Here is a 10728-nt window from a genome sequence, read left to right on the forward strand (position 1 = left end):
CGTTTAGATAATTTCAGTATTAAAAAACTCATTGTATCCCGATTTTCGAATCGCTGACAACCCTAGAGGAGTGAGTCAGAAGCACTGACCATGAAATTGTTAAAATCTGGATAATAATATGCACCAGATTATTCAACGAAATAACGTCAACTAGATTGTTGTTTTGCATTTACTTGTTTAACGCCGTAAAGTATCAAGGACAAAAATAGCTCGGTTTTGAGACCTTCACTGCGAAACGAAAAAACAAAGAAAACCAATGTATGTTAATCGCTATAAGGAATAAAATAATATGTTTTCAATTCCACAGTGAATGCGGTTGTCGAATTACAACTAATATACGAAATGAAATGGTTTAACTGGTTCAAATAGTTATCTCCAGTTTTAAATTATTCCCTGAACTTTGTAGCACTGTGAACGTCCAGTCTCGTTTTAAATATATCAAAAAATGCTGATATTACGTGTTCTAGAAGGGGATTTCAGTAATTCACTACTCTGTGAGAGAAATGAAACTCTAGACGTGTACGACCTAACCTCGATTTTGAACCTCCTAGAATGCTCTCTCAAATTATCAGTCCTAGACGGAAGGAAAAAATAAGGCATAATAATACCAAGGTCGTTGTTCAGTATACGGTAGGCCAATACTAGATCATCTTGTACTCTACGGTAAGATAACGGAAATAATTTGAGGTGTCTCATTCTGTTTTCATAAGATAGGCCAGAGATACATTTTACCAGTGTAAATATTATTTTTATATACATCTATATATCACATTCTTACATTTTTTGTTATTACAACCAGTGTTACCCCCGGACACTCTGAGGGGAGCCATGTGGAGATAGACCTGACAAGCTTATTTTGTATACAGTTTTTAATATTGTTTGTATCTATTTTGTCAATCTTTCACTGTGTGTATATTTATCACTAAATGACTGTACCTGTTGTTTAAGTGAATGAACTTGAACACACTTTCCGTTGTGTTATTGACATAGCGTGACATACTGTTGCTTGCTAACAAATACATTGATATACACACATACCTGGTTCTACTTTCGCTTGTGATTGAGCTAACTGCACTCTAAATCAAACATTATCTACATTTATAGATTGTAAGTCGGAATATATCGTACCTAACATCGGTTTACATTACTGGAGAGTCCAACAACCTGAGCGGAATTACCAAACACTTATAATTGTGGATTTTCAGTACCAGACCCGATCCGAATACACAGCGACTTGGTGAACTTAAGTAAAGTCCCAACTTTTCTGTTGTATTTGTAACAATTAACATTATTATTCACTCCTAATAACTTGGTTAATACTTTTTCACGTACATATTTGTCTGGTTCACCACACCATTTTAGTCTCTTGTCATTGGACTCGTTCCTGCATATCCGTCTCATACTTGAGACAAAGACGCGTCAAATGATATCTCGCGAAAGTCGGGTATACTACTCCAAGCATTCCTTCTTCTAATTGCTGAAAAGACCTACGAGTAGCCCATAATAACCAAAAGCCTTTCGCAGCAGCAGCTCTGTATTTGCTCGTAGTTTTTAGGTATTTGTTCATTATGACTCCTAGATCTTTATAGACCACAACTTTGGGTAACATAATTCTAAGTATTGTGTAGTGACATGAATCATCATAGTCATGCAATTTCATCCCCACAATCTTGTTAGAACTCACTTCTAATGACCGTCTGCCCATCCATGCCAACAATGATCTGAGATCATCCTGCAACACTATTCTGTCTTACATACTGTGCATGGGTCTCCAAATCATTCTCATAGATAAAGAATAGAACGGATGAATTTGCTACAGTTGATAATTCATTCACGTAAAGTAGAACGAGAAGAGGTCGAAGGTTTGTACCTTAGGGAACTCCACTGTTTACGAGTTCCCGCGCTGAGAGAACTGTATTTTCTCTTACCCACCGTCTCTTATCACTGAGGACGTTATAACAGACTCCAAACCTTTCCATTACTAAATTAAGAACCGAATGCAGAGGCCTTGTCAAAGGCTTTGTAACAGCTTAGGTTGGTTGGTTCAGAGTTGACCCCAAACAACCAAGCATATGCCAAAACAGTATTGTTCAAGTATTCATTCACTTCCTTGTTTTGTATAAGCGTTATATTCCCTATTATCTTATATTGAATGTTGAGAGCCTTTGTTTGTCTGAACAGATAATCCCATGCTCCACTGTCACCGCGCTAAGATCGAAATAAAGACCTATTCACTACTTGTCTGGTTTCCTCTATCAATAGCACGAGGGTTACTTTAAGGCACGAAATTGGTGAGCCCTTTTTGAACACAAATTTAACCTCATTTCTGTTATTAACATTTTTTTACTTAATCGTAAAAGTAGACCTGATTATCCGTAAACTAATTTGAGTATATAACTAGTTTATTCCGTATTATCTTAAGTTATTCGTGTTATAGTAACCACTTTTTGTGCTAACTTTATTGCTATATTTGTCGCATACCTCATGTCAGACTCAATAGAAACCCATAATCTGGATGATTTGTTACCAGTGGAGATAGACACTGTTATGACTACGAAATCCCGACTTCCAGAATTTGATCGTAGTGATCCTGAGTTGTGGTTTGCTCAACTAGAGCATTATTTCACGAGACACAATATCAAATCTGAAGGGATTCGCTATAGAGATTTCTGTTCTATCCTTCCTCCTTCAGTCGCCAAAGAAGTCCGTGACTTGATTTTAGATCTACCATCACCACAACCATACACCATCTTAAGACGAGAGATAATGAACCGTTTATCATTATCAGATAGTCAAAGAATCCAAAGACTTTTTCAAGGTGAAACACTAGGTGATCGGTCGCCGTCACAGTTTTTACGTCACCTCCAAGTCTTAGTGGGTGATAACACAGTGGGTGAAGCAGTTCTAAAACAAGGATGGATACAAGCTCTCCCATGCTACGTCCAACACTGTTTGGATGCACAAGATCCTGAAACCTCATTATCTCATTTAGCGCATATAGCCGACAGAATAATGGAAAGAGGTCCTCCAACCGGATCAGGCACAATAAATCACACACAAAAAGTAGAATCAGCAAAAGACCCCGTAATAGAAGGACTCATTGCGAGTGTTAAGAGTCTCACTGGGGCTGTCACCAGAATGCAAATGGGTCATAGAAACAGGAGCAGGTCACCACAACGACCACGATCCAAGTCACAAATGTCCAGACAATCTGGGCAGTTTTGTTGGTACCACTGGAAGTTTGGTGTCAACTCAACCAAATGCGTGCAACCATGCGCCTGGCCTAAGCATAATTCTAAGACAGCGGGAAACGAGTAACCCCTCCCCAGGTCGCGACGACTGAGGAGGGGCGCCTAAACAGTCGCTTGTTTTATGTTAGAGACAGAAACTCTGGCTTGAACTTCTTGGTGGATACTGGCGCTGCTCTTAGCATCATCCCTCAAAATAAAACTGAGATTAGTCGAGAAACATCATCAATTACACTTCAAGCTGCAAATAAAACTAAAATTGCGACATTTGGGCAGAAAACTTTAACCCTAGATTTAGGGTTCAGGAGGCAATTCCCTTGGGTTTTCACGGTAGCCGACTTAGATCTGGCAATACTGGGGATGGACTTTCTAGAGAGATACGAATTTCTAGTTGACACCAAGAAACGGTGATTAACACTAAAAGAAACTTCGTATTACACAAAAGGCAAAGAAAGTCACATCAGCTCTCTTAACTTGATTCAAACTCCCCCAGTAACAACAGCGAAATTTCAAGATATACTCGCGGAATTTCCAAACTTAACTAAACCAAACCCACAGCCTTCTAGAGACAAACTAAAAGTGAGTCACACTATCAAAACCGAAGGTGCACCGGTGTTTGCAAAACCCAGGAGACTAGCACCAGATAAGCTCAAAATCGCTAGAGCCGAGTTTGATTATATGCTACAATTGGGTATTATCCGTCCCTCTGATAGTCAACGGGCATCCCCTTTGCATATGGTCCCAAAGAAGAATGAAGGTGACTGGCGACCGTGCGGGGATTACAGAGCCCTAAACCGTCAAACCGTACCAGATAGGTACCCAATACCGCATATCCAAGATTTCACCAACGGTTTACAGGGTATGAACATATTCACTAAAATTGACTTAGTCAGGGCATATCACAATATCCCGGTGGCTGATGAAGATATTCCCAAGACAGCTATTACCACACCCTTTGGCTTATTCGAGTTTGTACGCATGCCATTCGGCCTGAGAAACGCGACACAGACATTTCAAAGATTCATAGATAACCTACTTCGAGATATGCCATTTGCGCAGGGGTATATAGATGACTTGTTAATTGCCAGCCCCGATTTGCAATCACACGAACAACATGTACAAGCAGTGTTGAAAAGGCTGGATGAACATGGAATAAACATACATCAAAGTAAGTGTGTTTTCGGTGTTCAAACTTTAGAATTTCTCGGTCACACAATAAGCCCAGAAGGGATTAAACCTATCAAAAAAGAAGTGGATACCATCAAACAATACCCCGTACCTAGTTCTCTAACACAACTGAGAAGTTTTCTAGGCCTAATTAACTTTTATCGCAGATTCATACCAGGTTGTGCACAATTAATGCAACCTTTGACAGATTCACTTGAAGGAAAACCAAAAGAATTCAAACTTTCTTCTGACGCCATCGAAGCTATTAAACAGCTTAAAGATAAACTGGCTCAAGCAACTACGTTGATATATCCGAATTCTCTTTCCCCACTTGCTTTGATGGTGGATGCTTCAGATAAAGCAGTAGGCGGTACCCTTAACCAACTGGTTAAAAACGCCTGGAAACCAATTGCTTTCTTCTCGAAAAGACTCGCTCCAGCCGAAACAAGGTATTCTACCTTCGGGCGAGAACTTCTTGCAATCTACCTGACCATTAAACACTTCCGACACATGTTAGAAGGTAGGGAATTTATAGTCTTTACGGATCAAAAACCACTGACGAATGCATTAAAAGCGAGAGCCGATAAATACTCACCTCGAGAAGTCCGACACCTTGACTATATATCACAGTTCACAAGCGATATCCGACATGTCAAAGGTCAGGACAATCAGGCGGCAGATGCTTTATCCAGACTAGAAATGAACGTGCTACAGCAGTCTACAGTAAACTTCGAGACGTTAAGACACGAACAAGAGCAGGACCTAGAATTACAAAATCTACTTAAAACAAACAATTCAAGTCTTAATTTAAAACAATTCCCATCACCTGTCGATGGTATTCTAATTTATTGTGACACGACCAAGGCACTGCCGCGACCTTTCGTTCCCAAAAATATGCGAAAGTTGATGTATAATAACTTTCATTCTTTGTCTCATCCTGGCGCGAAAGCTTCAACAAAACTAATCAATGCCAGATATATATGGCCGAATTTACAGAAGGATGTACACAAATGGGTTAGAGAGTGTTCAGCATGTCAACAATCAAAGATTAATCGTCACACAAATTCACCCATAGGTGTTTTCTCGCAACCAGATGCACGTTTTGCCCATGTGCATATCGACTTAGTAGGTCCTTTACCACGTTCAAACGGTTTTAATTATCTTTTTACATGCATAGATCGATTTACCAGATTCCCTATAGCCATCCCGATAGCGGATATCACAGCGGAAACAGTAGCCAAGGTTTTCATGCAGAACTGGGTAACCATTTTTGGTACACCCATAACAATAACGACTGATAGAGGAGCGTAATTCGAATCCGAACTATTTAATAACTTGGCTAAACTTCTAGGCTCCAATAGGATACGCTGCACTGCATATCATCCTCAGGCTAATGGGATGGTAGAACGTTTTCACCGTCAGCTAAAAACCGCCCTTATATCTCACTCGAACCCCAATCAGTGGACAGAATTCCTACCGTTAGTTATGTTGGGAATACGAACATCTGTCAAAACTGACGCACAGTGTTCAGCTGCGGAACTGGTTTTAGGAACAACTCTGAGACTACCAGGTGAATTTATTAACCCTAATACTAACAGTCAAAAACTTAATTTAGAAAATTATGTAGATCAACTACGGGACCACATGTCTAAAATTAAGCCGATTAATACTCGTGAACAATCGCGCGCCGTATATATACCTAAAGACCTAAGCAATTGCACGCACGTCTGTATAAGATGTGACAAAATAAAAGCACCACTCAGTCCTCCATTTGAAGGTCCTTTCAAAGTCATCTCAAGAAAATCTAAATATTTCGTGATAGAAAAACATGGAAACATCGACACAGTAAGTATTGATAGGCTAAAGCCGGCTTATCTAGATCATGAACCACCATACGTGTTGTTAGATCGTCTAACTGACAAATCCATTACGGAATCGAAATGTAAAGATAATAAATCTTTACAAATGACTAAAACGGTTCGCTGGGCACATCCAATTAGTCAGTCAAGGATGTTGACAGTTTCGGCTGCAGGATAAAATCTAACCACGCAGCTAATCACACCCTGCATCTGCTTAAAAATAATTTTTTTTCCTCATTCCGCCTCACCGACAACTCCCCAGACCTTTAACCTTTGATATATACGTGTTATGTTAAATATTTTTCTTAAAATACTGGACACATAAGCTAGGTATTCCGAAACGATGGCTGAGGATTTTAATCAAACTCATACAACTAACACTGGCAAATACAACGAATTCAAAAAGCAACCCAGGCGAGTTTTATAATTTCTTTTTCTGGTTAATTAACTGTGTTAGCTGTACTTCTTATATATTTATATACATTTTTCACGTAGACTGGCTATACATATATACCATATGAACTACTTCTAAAAGTTTTCGGTTGAGCATATGTTTAGTAGCTTGATACGATTAATACTACTATTAATAAGTAGTTTTCTAGACAAAACATTTTGGATTAAACCATGGTCAAGTACTTATTAAAGTTCTCATCATTTTTTTTTCATGTTTAGGAAACTTACGTAATGACTTAACCAGTTTCCCTGCAGCATGCTTTTCAGTGTGATCATATAACCCATCTTTATTGGCAATATTCAGATTTTTTTTAATTTCTGACATTTAAGAATCAATAACCGTGAAGATATAGTACAGTGCATTACTGTAAGGTTACTATGTCAGCCGCATTGATTCCACATACCTAATTTTAAACAACTTATAAGGGAACTGTTTAGTAATCATAACATTGAACTGACAATATGAATATCACGACTATGCTAACGTTAAACCAATTATTATTAGTGGTCCATACAAAGTCCTGGAACTTAACATTAGCGTTATAAAAAAGACATTTTATGTCAATAACTGATATATATATATATATTCTTTGTTTTAAATATAACGTAAAATGGAAATTTACTAAACTTGTAGTTTTTTTTTCTATAGTAATAATATTCATGTAAACAAAGGACTTATACTTTTCCAATATGGCACTTTGATATATCAGTCTGTCGTCTTGTCATTTTTTCTCTCATATGTGCGCGACTTACGGGCAACAAACATCGTATTGAAGGTGGGTCTGGTGAACAAAAACACAGGCCCCACACGCACTCGAACCTCTGCCCTCCTGAATGCTAGACCGCGTGCTTAGCCGTTAAGCCACATCAGACCACGAAGGAAGTGACTTCAATATTTCCTTGCACCAATTAATCACTCATAATACTAATGAGTAATAGGACTTACACACTTCTGAGGTGCAAACCAATTCGTCACTTAGATGAATTGACGATATATTGCTTCAATATATCATGCATACCTAAATCAAACAAGAAAAGGGTATTTGACACAACTGTACTTGATCCGCATACTCTACACAATTTTTTTTGCTTCTTAACCGTATATTCTTTTACGTTTTGTGGAGTATTCTGATACACCCTTGGTTACGCACCTAGTTGTAAAACGCGGTCGTCACAGGCTCAAGGTCATGCGTTTGATCGAGTTTGTTAAAGAGTCCAACTTCTAGCAAGTTCACCCTTTTACATATATGCATTACAAAAGAGTATTTTTTTGTTTTCATGGTTTTTCGTGCACAAGATATCTACACTATGTCTATTCTCTTCCAGAATACCAATCCGTTCTGGAGACCAAGCACTTACATGGAACCGAACAATTATCAATTACATTTATGTATTTCCATTTTGTATCTTATTATTTTATGCAGGCAGTGGAGCAGTTCTTCAGGTTTGCTTGATTTTCACCATTACCTTTGAAGTAGACTCTTCTTTACTTTTTACTTGAGGGCGACTCAAGAGGCAGGTGACTAAACACCTGATAGCCGGTCTGAGCACGGAAAAATCGTACCTCACCAACATAGTGTTGGGTAGCCCGCTCGCGGCACTTCCTCAGATATTCTTGTTCCACATTCTCACACTTTCTCTTGAAAGCACGCAGCAAACCATCAGCGATAGTTGTAGAAGAAATCACATGCTACAAAATAAAATGACAAGCTAGTAAATGAAGAGACATCCATGGACTATCGTTGACAGCGTCAGTCGTCACTGATCGTAAATCAAACAGTGAGCGAGTTGATAATTTTCCCTTGGGATGAGAAATAGACCTAAGGCGTTTTCGATAGTTAGGTTAATCGAACCGACGTTCCTTAGGAAGTCGATTCTAGGGGGAAGCTAATGTAACAGCTTAGGTTGGTTGGTTCAGAGTTGACCCCAAACAACCAAGCATATGCCAAAACAGTATTGTTCAAGTATTCATTCACTTCCTTGTTTTGTATAAGCGTTATATTCCCTATTATCTTATATTGACTGTCGAGAGCCTTTGTTTGTCTGAACAGATAATCCCATGCTCCACTGTCACCGCGCTAAGATCGAAATAAAGACCTATTCACTACTTGTCTGGTTTCCTCTATCAATAGCACGAGGGTTACTTTAAGGCACGAAAGCTTTACTTAGATCTAAAAAAATTATATCCACAGGAATATTTCGATTTTTTGCTGCAGCCCAATCTCCTCTTGTTATGAGCAAATTTTTCAAGCACGATAGGTCTTTCAAGAATCATGTTGTCCCCTGGATAAAAGATCGTACCTTTCCAAATAGTTTATAACGGCAATCCGAATAATCTTTTCAATTAGTTTGACAGCTGCACTAGTCATAGTAACGGGTCGATAACTAATAAATAAGTATCTGCTCCCCACCTTATATACCGTAATTACAATCTCTTGACAGTCTGGACTAGTGTCTACTGACCAATCCATCTTAATAGCGCTCTCCTGAGTGGCCGGTATGTTGGCTCTCCATACATTTGAGCGGGGCTTGACCTGATCGTATATCATGTCACAGGCTCTAAGCATGAATTAAAGACAGTGATCGCTACTGTCTAACGGTAGAAGAATATTTAGATTGGCAATATGTTCAGTCGTATGAGTGATTACAAAGTCTAACAAAGAGCCTTGAAGTTTGAATACATGCTGTACTAATGCATGCTCCAATACCGTTATCAGAAACTTATCATCAAGAGAGTTCATAGCTCCTGATATGGCCATTTCAGTTCAACAGATACCAGGTGCATTAAGGTCTCCTAATATCAAGCATCTGTTATTTGCACTACATAGCTGAATGCTGTAGTGTCGGTTATTATGTTAAGCCCATATACCTTATTCTAGCTTTCGGACGGCTCAATCTATCCATTCTACTTGAGTCACATTTTGACCTTGTTAATTATTCTCTTATGGATCTTGACTGTTACTATAGGAGCGCATATATGTGTGTTTTAAATCGTTTTAGGGATATATTTTGTTCATTTAAACTAATACAACTTTATCTTAAACTGAATATCCCATTAATTGTGACATTTCAGAGTTCTCAAACCAGATGTGATTGATCTAGCAGGAGACAGGATTTGTGAAGTTGGTAATAATATTTTTTTGCTAGGGTAAAGCTACGCTATTTTTAAGGCATGATCGACAACTTGCAGCATCAGTTTGTCAGGTAGCACGAAATCTAGGTCTACCGTTTCCTGTCGATTACCTTCAACCACCATCTTATTGGTACTGGTGCCTTCCTTTGAGTTCATTTATGCCGTGTTCTTAGTTTCCTCAGATCACCTATATGTGTTTTCAATAGTTATATATATATAGATGGTATTATCTGATTCCTTTCGTTACATTTGGTGCTTGAATTTTGTAATTTGTTGCATTTCACACATATATGTTTATTTGCTTTGAAATTCTACCAACCTTGATCAAGAGAAATTGATGAGTTCACTATGTTTTTTTCATTTATTTAGTATGTATACAATCTCATTTATGAATAATACAAATACGTTTAATAAAACATTCAAAAATGTTTGAGTTAATCAAAATTTGTGCGTACCGTAAAATCATTACGGTTATAAAATAATAAGTGTCGTGCAAACATACTGACGACCAGATAAATTATTCGTGACTTACAGGTTTTTAATTTACAATTTGGGACGCACCTATGAAGAAGTGTCATGCATGAAATTTCGAAAGTTCTGGGTAATCAATTTGAATAACGTTCAAATTGTTCAGTGATGAACTCGTACTTCTGAATAAATCAGAACTCAATCATTCAGTGGATAAGGTGGCATGATTTCTAAACAAATGTAGTTGAGAATAAAAAATAAATATATAAGTTTAGAATAGATCATATAACTCAATTCTTACTTCAACGCGTCACCATCAAAGCTACATGACAACAAATAAACAAAATTATTAAATAATATGAAATCGGTTGGTTTTTGAGGAATTAGAGCTTTGTAACCC

The 10728-nt window shown here is 38.0% G+C and overlaps 1 protein-coding gene across 2 annotated transcripts in view; it reads right to left on the reverse strand.

Annotated features, from left to right (window-relative positions):
• Nucleotides 1–231, reverse strand: part of VAV3_1 (Guanine nucleotide exchange factor vav3) — a 56280-nt gene extending 56049 nt beyond the window's left edge. For both annotated transcript variants that reach the window (XM_051214977.1, XM_051214978.1), the window contains exon 1: nucleotides 174–231. The gene's annotated coding sequence lies outside the window, so the exon portion shown is untranslated. The remainder of the gene's footprint in view (nucleotides 1–173) is intronic.
• Nucleotides 232–10728: the final 10497 nt, after the last annotated feature.

This window comes from Schistosoma haematobium, chromosome 1, assembly GCF_000699445.3.
Source record: "Schistosoma haematobium chromosome 1, whole genome shotgun sequence".
NCBI classification, from domain to species: Eukaryota; Metazoa; Platyhelminthes; class Trematoda; order Strigeidida; family Schistosomatidae; genus Schistosoma; species Schistosoma haematobium.